General features: G+C 43.9%; 1 long non-coding RNA gene across 2 annotated transcripts; it reads right to left on the bottom strand.

The window, feature by feature from the left end:
- Positions 1 to 232: 232 nt before the first annotated feature.
- LOC129043632 (uncharacterized) lies at positions 233 to 11691 on the bottom strand. 2 transcript variants are annotated; one of them, XR_008504486.1, is made up of 6 exons: positions 11508 to 11691; positions 11172 to 11272; positions 8901 to 9000; positions 6505 to 6626; positions 2440 to 2537; positions 233 to 578 (listed from the first exon to the last, which is right to left on the bottom strand). It is a non-coding gene; the product is annotated as an uncharacterized LOC129043632 (long non-coding RNA). The 2 variants fall into 2 exon arrangements; XR_008504487.1 differs by lacking the exons at positions 11172 to 11272; positions 11508 to 11691 and having other exon boundaries at positions 8901 to 9020.
- Between the last annotated feature and the right edge of the window lie 1976 nt (positions 11692 to 13667).

Genomic DNA, 13667 nt, shown 5'->3' with positions numbered 1-13667 from the left:
CCTGCTTCAGCCTCCTGAGTAGCTGGGACTACAGATGCCTGCCACCACGCCCAGCTAATGTTTGTATTTTTAGTAGAGACGGGGTTTCACCATGTTGGCCAGGCAGGTCTTGAACTCCTGACCTTGTGATCCACCTGCCTCGGCCTCCCAAAGTGCTGGGTTTACAGGTGTGAGCCACCGCGCCCGGCAGAAAATTCTTTAGTTCAGCATCAAAGCAGGAATTATTACAGCATTTATGGATATTTAATTTTATTTGATACACTTGGATGCAACTTTACTCATCACCATTTTTAAACCCACATTTAAAAGTTTTAAAATTTGGGTAGAGACAGAAAGAGGAGGTTGAGTTGGAGATGCTGGGGTAGTCAGCAGCTCAGTCATCGGTGCTTGTGGGCTTTGTTTGATCTGGGCCTTGACTCTCTCTGGAAAGGGAGGCTTTGACGTCAAGAGGGAGCCGCTGCCACCCATAGTTCTGAGCTTGAAGTTGCTAGGACTTCTTTCAAACTTGTGTGCTGAAGAGACTCAGATGTTGGCCTCAGCTCCTAGCCTGAATTTAGCAGATCGGCCCATGAAAAATCCTATATTGAGACAAAGCAAAGGATCTGTCAGAAAGCAACACCTATTGTCCTGGGCTTGACACCAAGGAAGAGGACAGGTAGTGGAAATCCTGCAATCTGAAAAGCAGACAGAAAGGTGACAAAGCAGCTGAAGACATGTGGTGGAGAGAGGAATAACAATCCAGCTCCTCCATCTAGAAAGGAGAGTAAGAACTACTAGTAGCTTAATAGAAGACCAAGGATCAGAATTCCCCGATGAAGACTGTTTGTAAGAAGAAAGAGGACAGGGTTATAACTCATCAGCAACTGCCTGGCAAGCCATGCAAGATAAGGGGACTAACAAAACTTTTCCAAATAATCAAATTGGAGCTCTAGTTTATCAAGTCCCATCTTACTTTAAGATCTCAAGTTACGGCCGGGTGCAGTGGCTCACACCTGTAATCCCAGCACTTTGGGAGGCTGAAGCGGGTGGATCACCTGAGGTCACAAGACCAGCCTGGCCAACATGGTGAAACCTTGTCTCTACTAAAAGTACAAAAAAATTAGCCGGGCATGGTGGTGGGCAACTGTAATCCCAGCTACTCGGAAGGCTGAGGCAGGAGAATCGCTTGAACCCGGGAGGCAGAGGTTGCAGTGAGCCAAGATCACACCATTGCACTCCAGCCTGGGCAACAAGAGTGAAACTCTACCTCAAAAAAAAAAAAAAACACAAAAACAAAAATCTGAAGCTAACCAGAATGATGCCAGAGCCAAATGCAGTGAGCTGCCATCAGCAAGTATTCTTCCCTAACCACCAAACCACTGGGTTCCTGATATGGTTTGGATCTGTGTCCCCGCCCAAATCTCATGTAGAATTGTAATCATCAATGTTGGAGGTGGGGCCTGCTGGGAAGTGATTGGATCATGGGGGCGGATTTCCTTCTTGGTGCTGTTCTTGTGATAGTGAGTGAGTTCTCATGAGATCTGGTTGTTTAAAAGTGTGTGGCATCTCCTCGCCTTCTTCCTGCTCCTGTCATGTGAAGTGCTCGATCTCTCTTTGCCTTCCAACATGATTGTAAGTTCCCTCTCCAGAGGCCTTCCCAGAACCTGATGCCACCATGCTTCCTATACAGCCTGTGGAACTGTGAGCCAATTAAACCTCGTTTCTTTATAAATTACCTAGTCTCAGGTATTTCTTTACGGCAATACAAAAATGGACTAATATACTTCCTATTGCCTTTAATCCTTTAGATAAGAAAATAAAGACATTTGAACATAAAATCTAAAGTGCAGATATAGGCCAGATGCAGTGGCTCATGCCTGTAATCCCAGCACTCTGAGAGGTCGAGGCAGGTGGATCATTTAAGGTCAGGAGTTCAAGACCAGCCTGGTCAACATGGTGAAACCCCATCTCTACTAAAAATACAAAAATTAGCCAGGTGTAGTGGCACATGCCTGTAATCCCAGCTACTTGGGAGGCTGAGGCATAAGAATTGCTTAAACTCAGGAGGCAGAGGTTGCACTGAGCCAAGATCATGCCATTGCACTCCAGCCTGGGCAACAAAAGCAAAATTCCATCTCAGAGTGAGACCCTGTCTCAAAAAACAAAAAGTGCAGATATAAAATAAGATAAAGTACTTATGTTTAAATTTAATTATGTTTACAGATAGTTGTCAATTGGTCTGAAACCAATTCACCAGGGAATTAATCTATTTGCATAGAATTGCTTATTAATGTAAAAAATACACCCAGGTGTGGTGGCTCATGCCTGTAATCCCAGCACTTTGGGAGGCTGAGGGAGGCAGATCACTTGAGATCAGGAGTTTGAGACCAGCCTGGTCAACATGGTGAAACCCCGTCTCTACTAAAAACACAAAAATTAGCTGGGCATGGTGGCATGTACCTGTAATCCCAGCCACTTGGGAGGCTGAGGCAGGAGAATCACTTGAACCTAGGAGGTGGATGTTCCAGTCAGCTGAGATCACGCCACTTCACTCCAGCCTGGATGGTACAGCAAGACTTTGTCTCAAAAAACAAACAAACTATATATATATGTACACACACACATAATTAGACTTCATCTCATCTGCTTTATGTGTTGCTTTATATGTTGGGTGCACTGTGATGTAACGGTAGCATCAGTACAACTTAAAGTAACTAAATTAATAATTGTACTTGATATTAAATGTTCTCAACTGAGTAACTTTTAGGTGAAACCATTCATGTTTAGACCTAGGGACTGGTAAAAGAACCAACTTTTTCTATTGCTGGGTTGAGGAAAATAGTAATATAAGATTATCAATCATGGACAGTAAATTGCTGAAAGTTGCTGAATCAGATTATAAGCATCTAGCTAAGGATATAAAGATTGAGAAGTAGGTAAACATCTAAATATCTAGTATACTAGAAACACCCAAGACGGTAATATGCCAACAACTTGATGTACTGTAAAATAAAAAGATGAAGTTTTCCTAATAGTTGCATTTTAGTAAACTGTACAATGATGAAGGTGGAAAGGGCACTTGGGGCTCATTAGAATGAGGCACAGTATACCCCAATAGTATTCTTTCTTAAATGCAGTGGATACGTGTCTGCCAACAAATACACCAAAACCATTTTTACAGAAACATTATTTAATAGTGACTCAACAGCTTTCAAAATACACTTTTGTATTATAGCACTACACAAGCTATTCTTTTTTTTTTTTTCGAGACAGAGTCTTGCTCTGTCCCCCAAGCTGGAGTGCAGTGGTGCCATCTCAGCTCACTGCAACTTCCGCCTCCTGGGTTCAAGCAATTCTCGTGCCTCAGCCTCCCAAGTAGCTGGGATAACAGGCATGTGCCACCACACTTGTCTAATTTTTGTATTTTTAGTAGAGATGGGGTTTTGCCATGTTGGCCAGGCTGGTCTCAAACTCCTGAGCTCAGGTGATCCGCCTCCCTCAGCCTCCAAAAGTGCTGGGCTTACAGGTGTGAGCCACCATGCCCCACCTGCACAAACTATTCTTATGGTGATCTGGCCTCATTGTTTCTGCAAAGTTTGCTTTGGGAAGAGGACACTTACTTTGGGGAGTTGTATAATGTGAAAATTTTAAGTAACTAGGGAAGAAAGAGCCATGTAAATACATGTAATAAACTTGTAGCATATGTAAAGTTTTCTTGTTCTTTATCCTACAAGAATGAGATATTTTAGTATGAATTTGCTGAATGTAAGAGCGTGGACTTGTTTTTTATACTATGGCCTACTTTTAAAGGTCCAAAACAAATTTTTAAAAAGTTTGCCCTTGTGCTAAAGTGCCAGTGTCTGTATATTATACTTGATTTGGTTGTAAACTATATTTCCAAGTAAATCCTAGTGTAATAAGTTTTAGAGGTAAAAAGTCTTCAGCTGCTAAAACACTATTTGTAGGAGATGTGAAATGTAGTATAGGACAATTTTTTTTTCCTTCTCTAAGCCCAAAGATGAACTACTAACGGGTCCCTCCAACCTTAAAGGTTCCCTTTGGCTTTCACCAAGTCTTACAACCTATGATACAAAGATAGTTCAGAGTATGGTGCCAGCAGTGTTTGTTCTTCATTTGGTCAAGAATAAGCTCAACCCAGGGCACCACTTACGCAAAAGATGTAAACTCCTGCATAATACCTTGATAGGATGTTTCAACAACCTTAAGGGTAAATGCTATATATAAATTTACCCAATAGCAGGTTAAAAGAAAAAAGTATGTGGGTAAATCTAAAAATTCTGATTGTAACAAAAAGCTGGTTCTTTGAAACAATAAAATTCATAGAACATTAGTGAGATTAACCAAGAAAAGAAGAGAGAAGATCCAAATAAGCTCAATTAGAAATGAAGCAGGAGGTATTACAACTGATATCACAGAAATATGAAAGATTTAAAGGCTATCTTGAACACTTGTATATGCAGAAACTAGAAAACCTAGAGAAAATGGATAAACTCCTGGAAATGTACAACCCTCCTAGATTAAATAAGGAAGAAACAGAAACCTGGAAGAGACCAATAACAAGCAGTGAGATTGAAGCAGTAATTTAAAAAAATTGCCAACAACAAAAAAAAGTCCAGGACCAGATGGATTCACAGATAAATTCTAGCAGACATTCAAAGAATTGGTACCAATCTTACTGAAACTATTCAAAAGATAGACACAGAGGAACTCCTCCCAAACTCATTCTATGGAGCCACTATCACCCTACTCCCAAAACCAGGAAAGGACATAAGAAAAAAGAAAACTACAGACCAATATCCCTGATGAATATAGATGCAAAAATCCTCAACAAAATACTAGCTAACTGAATCCAGCAGCATATCAAAAAGATAATACATCATGATCAAGTGGGTTTCTTCCCAGTGACGGGATGGTTTAACATATGCAAGTCAATAAATGTGATACATCATATAAACAGAATTAAAAACAAAAACCATATGGTCATCTCAATAGATGTAGAAAAAGCATTTGATAAAATCCAGTATCCCTTTATAATAAAAACCTGCAGCAAAATAGGCATAGAAGGGACTTACCTGAAAGTAGTAAAAGCCGTATATGACAAACCCATATGCAACATCATACTGAATGGGGGAAAGTCAAAAGCATTCCTCTGGAGAACTGGAACAAGACAAGAATGCCCTCTCTCACCACTTCTATTCAACATAGTAGTGTAAATCCTGGCCAGAGCAATCAGAGAAAAGAAAGAAATGAAAGGCATCCAAATTGGAAAAGAGGAAGTAAAACTCTTGCTATTTGCCAATGATGAATGTATACTTAGAAAACTCTAAAGACTCATTCCAAAAGCCCCTAGATCTAAAAAACAAATTCAATAAAGTCTCAGGATACAGAACCCATGTATACAAATCAGTAGTACTGCTATATACCAACAATGACCAAGTTGAAAATCAAATCAGATCAAGAACTCAATCCATTTTACAACAGCTGCAAAAATAAAATACTTAGGAATATACTTAACCAAGGAGGAGAAAAATCTATACAAGGAATACTACAAAACACTGCTGAAAGAAATCACAGATAACAGAAACAAATGGAAACACATCTCATGCTCACGGATGGGAAAAATCAATATTGTGAAAATGACCATACTGCCCAAAGCAATCTACAGATTCAATTCAATTCCCACCAAAATATTATCATCATTCTTCTAGAAAAAGAAAAAGATATCATCATCATCTAGAAAAAACAATCCTAAAATTCATATGAAACCAAAAAAGAGCCTGCATAGCCAAAGCAATACTAAGTGAAAAGAACAAATTTGGAGGCACCACATTACCTGACTTCAAATCATACTACAAGGTTATAGTTACCAAAACAGCATGGTTCTGGTATAAAAATAGGCATGTAGGACAGGTGCAGTGGCTCACGCCTGCAATCCCAGCACTTTGGGAGGCCGAGGTGGGCAGATCACAGGGTCAGGAAATCAAGACCATCCTGGCTAACATGGTGAAACTCCGTCTCTACCAAAAATACAAAAAATTAGCTGGGTGTGGTGGCAGGCGCCTGTAATCCCAGCTACTGGGGAGGCTGAGGCAGGAGAATCGCTTGAACCCAGGAGGCAGAGGTTGCAGTGAGCCGAGATTGCACCATTGCACTCCAGCCTGGGAGACAGAGCAAGACTCTGTCTAAAAAAAAAAAGAAAAATAGGTATGTAGACCAATGGAACAGAATATAGAACCCAGAAATAAAGCCAAATACTTACAGCCAATTGATATTTGACAAAACATACAAAAACATAAACTGAGGAAAGGACACTCTATTCAATAGATGGTGCTGGGAAAACTGGCAAGCCACATGTAGAAGAATGAAACTGGATCCCCATCTCTCACCTTATACAAAAATCAATTCAAGATGGTCAAACACTTTGTATTAGTCTGTTCTCACATTGCTATAAAGAAATACCTGAAACTGGGTAATTTATAAAGAGAAGAGGTTTAATTGGCTCACGGTTCCACAGGCTTTAGAGGAAGCATGATGCTGGCATCTGCTCGGCTTCTGAGGAGGCCTTAGGAAACTTTCAATCATGGCAGAAGGCAAAGGGGAAGCAGGCACAGGCATGTCTTGCATGGCTGGAACAGAAAGAAGAGAGAGAGAGATGGTGGGGAGGTATCACACACTTCTAAACAACCAGATCTCCTGAGAACTCTATCATGAGAACAGCACCAAGGGGATGGTGCTAACCCATTCATGAGAAAGCCACCCACATGACTCAGTCACCCTTCATCAGGCTCCACTTCCAACACCGGGGATTACAATTCAACATGAGATTTGCTGCGGACCCAGACACAGATCTAAACAATATCAGACTTAAATCTAAGACCTGAAACTATAAAAATTCTAGAAGATAACATCGGAAAAACTCTTTTGGACATTGGCTCAGGCAAAGAATTCATGACTAAGACCCCAAAAGCAAATTCAACAAAAACAAAGATTAATGGGACCTAATTAAACTAAAAAGCTCTGCACAGCAAAAGAAATAATCAGCAGAGTAAACAGACAACCCACAGAGTGGGAGAAAATACTTGCAAACTGCATCCAACAAAGGTCTAGTATCCAGAATCTACAAGGAACTCAAACAAATCAGCAAGAAAATAATAACAATAATAATAATAATAATAATAATCATCATCATCATCATCATCCCATCCAAAAGTGAGCAAAGGACATGAATAAACACTTCTTGAAAGAAAATATACAAATGACCAACAAACATGAAAAAATGCTTAACATCACAGATCATCAGGGAAAAGCAAATTAAAAAAACAGTGAGATGAAACCTTACTCCTGAAAGAATGGCCATAATTAAAAAGCCAAAAAACAACAGATGTTGGCATGGATGTGGTGAAAAGGGAACACTTTTACACTGCTGGTGGGAATGTAAATTAGTACAACCACTATAGAAAACAGTGTGGAGAGTCCTTAAAGAACTGAATGTAGAACTACCATTTGATTTGGCAATCCCACTACTGGGTACCTACCCAAAGGAAAACAAGTCATTATATGAAAAAGACACATACACACGCAGTACAATTCACAGTCGCAAAGACATGGAACCAACCTAAGTGCCCATCAACCAACGAATGGATAAAGAAAACGTGGTACATATACACCACAGAATACTACTGAGCCCTAAAAAGGAATGAAGTAATGTCTTTTGCAGCCACTTAGATGGAGCTGGAGGCCATTGTTCTAAGTGAAGTAACTCAGGAATGGAAAACCAAATATTGTATGTTTTCATTTATAAGTAAGAGCTAAACTATGAGGATGCAAAGGCACAGAGTGATATAATGGACTTTTGACTCGGTGGCGAAGGTTGGGAGGGGGGTGAGGGATAAAAGAGTACATATTGGGTACAGTGTACACTGCTCGAGTGACGGGTGCACCAACATCTCAGAAACCACCACTAAAGAACTTATTCATGTAACCAAAACCACCTATACCCCCAAAACCATCTAAATTAAAAAAAATTTAAATTCTGATTGTTAATGACCTATTTTCTCATTTGGCACATTTTTTGATGTTTATAAGCAGACAGCTAAGTTGTATTTCTCCAAATAAATTCAGGTGAAATAATATTGCCCAAGTTAAATACTGATATCCTAAAGACAAGTTTACATAGCACTTAATGTACATAATATAAATTTGAAGCATAAAATTAGAAAAATAAAATTTTCTCCCCTCCTTTCAAAAAAGTTTTAAAATTTAATTGTACCAAGACCTTTAGCAGCAGATTCAGTAATAAAGGTCATGGAGATTTAGGAAGATATTTGAAATATTGAAATGTAATTTAATCTGTATTAACTAGTTTCCTAAATATAAAAGCATCTCAGATAATCAAATTTTAATATTTATTCAAGAAAAGAAAGACTATGTCACTGATCACTGTAAATATGTGGGGATTTTTTGTAATTTTACCTTGAGGCTAGTTTTCTTTTGATTTTACAGATCTCTTAAAACATACATACACACATACACATGGACACAGACAAGCACACACAAACACCTGCACATTTGCACACACTTGCACATTCATGTGACATATGCATACATATGGACATGCACAGACACGCACGTGTGTGCACATGCCGGGCAGTGTGAAGGTGATAGATTATTTCAACAACTCTTCTATCAAGACAATACCAACTGTTATGCCAATCTGGGAATTCATGGGACAATTTTTAAAGGCAAAAATTTAGGCTGGCATGGTGGCTCATGCCTGTTGTCCCAACACTTTAGGAGCTGAAGTGGGAGCACTGCTTGAGGCCAGAAGTTTGAGACCAGCCTGGGCAACACAGCGCAACCTCTTCTCTATAAAAAAATCAGCTGGGTGTGCTGGCACCCACCTGTAGTCACAGTTACTCAGGAGGCTGAGACGTGAGGATCGCTTGAGCCCAGGAGTTAGACAGGCTGTAGTGTGCTATGATCACACCATTCCACTCCAGTCTGGGTGACAGAGAGAGATCCTATCTCAAAAAAAATTTTTTTTAACAATAAGCATTTTTAGATTTTGGGGAGTTCCGTTCAAAATTCAAAATTTTAAGTAATAATACACTTATCGAGCTTCTGTATTTATCAACCTCGATTTCTTTTGCAGTGGCTTTCCATTATGAAAGATGAAGGTTTAGCTGATTAAGGCTACTTGTCTTCTTCCTCCTAATTTGCTGTGCTTATATTATTATACTCAGTTTTCCTATAGGTTAACTAGATTTAAGCAATATGCTTGAACTTGAATTTCTTCTTCTGTAAACTTAGACTGTATTAACTGCCACACCACGATGTGAATGAGGGTCTTAGCTCCCCTACCCTACCCTCTTTCCCCCCAGCTTCTGTATCTTATCTTTTTCCAGTTAGACACGTATTTATTTTTTTACTGATAGACTTTTTTTCATTTTTAACAGCTGGCATTTTTTACATGCTACATATTTCACCCATTGTCAGTAAATCTGTAGAGTTGTGTAACCATCACTGCAATATAGTTTTAGAATATTTCCATCAGTCCAGTATACTTTTATTTCTCTATTGCCAAAGTAAATATCATTTAATCCAGTCCTCTAACCATATTTGAGTTTTCCGGGTTTCATCTATAAATTGATTGAATACGTAACACCAGAGTCCTATTAATACATTGTCTTGAAACATGTCCAGGGTAAAACTAAAGGCACAGAATTAATCAGAAAGCATTCCATTGAAAGTACCGATCAATAGAGTGAAATTAGACTTCAACAGCTGCAGCCTGTTACCGCCTAAGGGTAGGTTGTATGAGGACTCACGAGGACCTGTTGTTGAGGTTAGGACGAAATGTTTGGCTAAATTCCCTTGAGAACACCACGCTGTCCTGGGATAGAAAGCCAGGCTCTGGTCATTGCCCACTCCCGCCTTCCCTCCCACCTCCCGCCCTTCTGATCCCATTAATTGCTCTTTTTGGCAGGGTCGAGTTGTGTCAAAGCAGACACAGTCTGCTCGGTATGGCCGTATTTTTGTGAGCGGAGCTGCTTCTGTGAGCGCTGCCTCCTTGCAGCATCTCTGCACTCACGCGTGGAGTCGCCGAGAAGCTGCCCGGCGGCTCCAGCAGCCTCCACGCCTAGAGGGCTGCGCGTCCGGGATCGCAGCGCCTTAGCGTCTCTTTCCCGCCTTCCTCCGCCTTCCCGCCAGCGAGCGCGTGGCGCCCCGGAGGTGCGGGGTTGACCAGGGTGCACCCCTCTACTCCTAAGCCAACCTAGGCAGGGGCCTTCCAGTTTCTGCCGCAGCATTTCCAGCCCCTCGAGCCCCTGCAGCTCCTCACGGTAGCTCAGCAGCCAGCCCAGGGCATCCTCTTCCGGGGCTAGCGCGCACTCCCTCGGCTCTGCTTGCCGTCCCTCGGTGTCCTTCTGCCCCTGGCAGACGCTCTCACACCACCCTCCCTTCATTTCCCCTGCCGGGCGGGGCTCGCCATTCAGCTCCCTGTGCTCAGTCTGACCCCTCAGCCTGCTGTACCCGCAGGCTCTGCGGAATGAGCCCGGGCCCCCCAGCCCTTGCCCTCCCGGCCGCCACCACGTCCCTCCTCCCGCCTGGAGCTTCCAGGGCCCTGCCGCGGGCCCCTGCATCTCCCGCCAGGCCGTCTCTCTCCGTCTCCGTCTCCTGCAGCCCAGCTCCGCCTCATTCTCCATTCCTCGCCCAGAACCCTGGACATTCTGTCCGCGGTCGCCGCCTGCGGTTCCTCCACGTCACGCAGGCAGACGCCAGGCTCCGCCAGCTCACAGAACTGCTCTTGCCGAGCCCCGAACGCCTCCACTTGGTTGACCTTGGCAGCCAGCCCGGCCCTCCTCTGTCCTGACTTTGGGGCCGCTGCCTCCCGCCAGCGCTGTCTTTGCCTGGTTTCAGGGCCCGCACCGCCTTTGCCGGTACAGCCTCACGGCCCGACCCCTGGCCTCCAGACCCCAGGATCTCCCCCTACACACCGGCCCCTGCCCAGGCCACCCGTGTCAGCTCGGGGCACCTCTATCCTTGCACTTGTTCAGACCTCCAGTGACCTCTGAGTCTTCTCTCTCCCCATGTTTTCACATCCCACCCTCCAGCGTCCTCCTTTCTCAAGATGGATCTAGATTCCAACCCCCTCTCATCCCCCACGGTGCTACCTGCCAGTTCTCTCTGCCTCTAGGGTGTCCTTGCTTCCCCTCCTGGGCCTGGCTGGGATCCTTGTAATGTGGTGTGTGTGCTCCCGACGGCTGGCTTCCATCTAGGAAAAGGCCAACATCAGGAAGCTGCCTAGGAGGCCGCCTGGCCCACGACCTTTCTAACCCATGTCCACCTACTCCCATCCTCCTCCCGGTAATCATGGCTCCCCCTCCCCCCACCCTTCAAACCTGCCTCCAGTTCCCCTCCAGGGCCTTTGCACCGGTTAGTCCCTGTCTTAGCTCAGGGTGCCGTAACAGAATCCAGACGGGGCAACTTAACAGAAACGCATTTCTCACAGCTCTGGAGGCTGGAAGTCCAAGATCAAGGTGCCTATAGATTCCATGGCTGGTGAGGCTTCTCTCCTTGGCTTGCAGATGGTGTCCTTCTGGCTGTGTCCTGTCATGGGAGAAGCGAGAGGGGAGGGGGAGAGAGAGAGAGAGAGAGAGGGAGCGGGGGAGGGGAGCTATTCCTAGGGCTTCTTCCTGTTCCTATAAGGACACAGTTCTATTGGATCAGAGCCCACCCTATGACCTCACTTAACCTTTATTACCTCCTTATAGGTTCCGCCTCCAAATGCAGTCACACTAGGGGTTAGAGCTTCAACATACAAATTTTGGGAGGACACAGTTTAGTCCATAACTTTCCCTCTGCCCAGGTGGCTCTCCCTTGAATATCTGCAAGGCTGACCTGTTCACCCCTTGAACTAGGCCGTATGTCGCTGGAGTCCTCTTTACTACAACCACCTGGAGTTGGGGAAGTAGCCATCGTTTAGGAAAAATTAGCCTGTGATTGTTGGTGGATGCTGGGTGGTATAAAACAGAGGTAAAACCAACAACAACAGAATAAAAAGCCCAGATGGCCACAAGTTCACTTGCCATTTGTAGCAAGAGATGGACATTTGTGCATCCACCCGACACCACATTTCCAAGGATGCTGCATTCCCAAGTGAGCTGCCAGACCAAAATACAGACGGTGCTGATTTAAACATCCGTGATGAAGCAGTGAGCAGATACACGTGGCGAGAAGGAGGAAGGTTAAGGAGCTTTGAGAGGAAGACTTCTGTAGGCAGCCATGTGCCGTGAGCCCCACCTCCTGCCTTGTCAAGGACTTGGGTAGGGGGAGCTTGTCTTCTTGCCCTCAGGGTCGGTGAAGTTCAGCTCAACTGAACCTCTGGAGTTTGGGGGATGCAATGGCTGGGGGATAACTCCTGCCCAGGGAAACACAGAGGGCAGAACAGATGAGCTGGCAAACTGCTCCTTGGTGGGAAGGTGTGTGGGGAGGTGTTTCTAGGCACCAGTATGAGCCAGCTTACTTCTGGATCCGTGTGAATGACATTTCTTTTTTCCCTTTGCTTCATCCCTCCACGTGCTCCAACCTGGGGTACCATGGAGCACTGCTGGCGGTGAGCAGAGAAGGAACCAGGAAAGAGAAAAGGACCACATGAGGCCTTTCCAAAATCACTGTTTTGGAGAATGATTTATGTACAAGTTGCACCTATTTTAAGTGTGCAGTTGCTAAGTTTTGACGAATATGCACCACCAGAGAGGAAATTCAGAATGTTTTCATTGCCCCAGAAAGCTCCCTGGTCCTCTGCAGTCATACAGGACGCCCACAGGCCACCACATGCTGTTACTAAGGTGTGCAAAATGCCATTGCCTCCCTCTAATTTCAGTGTGCTCTCTTTGTTTTACTTTATCCAGGTCAAAAAAACCTTGGGGCTGGAGGTGAGCAACTTTCAATCAGACCTGAGTCCTCCTACCTTATTTTCCTTCCCTGAGGCCCCATGGACCTTCTTGGGACTTGTGTATTCTCTGCAGGAAGGGGACACATTGGGTTAGTTACCATGTGACCCACAGCCTGGCTCTGAACTTGGTGCTTAGGGGGGAAACTCAAACTAAGGTACAGACAAAACACCTCAACAGGCAGAGGAGGAAGCAATATCCAAGTTGTCAGGGAGAGGAGAGAGTTGGTTTGTAAAGGACTAGTCTATACACCTTAGAAAGTGACCCCAGCAAATGTGAGAAAAACATTGTAGAGTCACTGTTTTTAAGAGCTGCAAAACCAGCTGGGCACGCTGGTTCACGCCTATAATCCCAGCACATTGGGAAGCCAAGGCGGGCGGATCACGAGGTTTGGAGTTCGAGACCAGCCTGACCAACATGGAGAAACCCCATCTCTACTAAAAATACAAAATTAGCCAGGCGTGGTGGCACATGCCTGTAATCCCAACTACTCAGGAGGCTGAGGCAGGAGAATCGCTTGAATCCAGGAGGCAGAGGTTGTGGTGAGCCAAGATTGTGCCATTGCACCCCAGCCTGGGCAAGAAGAGTGAAACTCCGTCCCAAAAACAAAAAACAAAACAAAACAAACAAACAAAAGAGCTGCAAAACCTTGACAGTCAATTTTGTCTCTCCAGTGGAGACTACTGACTTATTTATTTAATTCACTAAGCAATA

Source organism: Pongo pygmaeus, chromosome 13 (assembly GCF_028885625.2).
Source record: "Pongo pygmaeus isolate AG05252 chromosome 13, NHGRI_mPonPyg2-v2.0_pri, whole genome shotgun sequence".
Classification (NCBI taxonomy): domain Eukaryota; kingdom Metazoa; phylum Chordata; class Mammalia; order Primates; family Hominidae; genus Pongo; species Pongo pygmaeus.
Note: the sequence above shows the minus strand (reverse complement) of the source record. Positions and strands in the feature narration are given on the sequence as shown.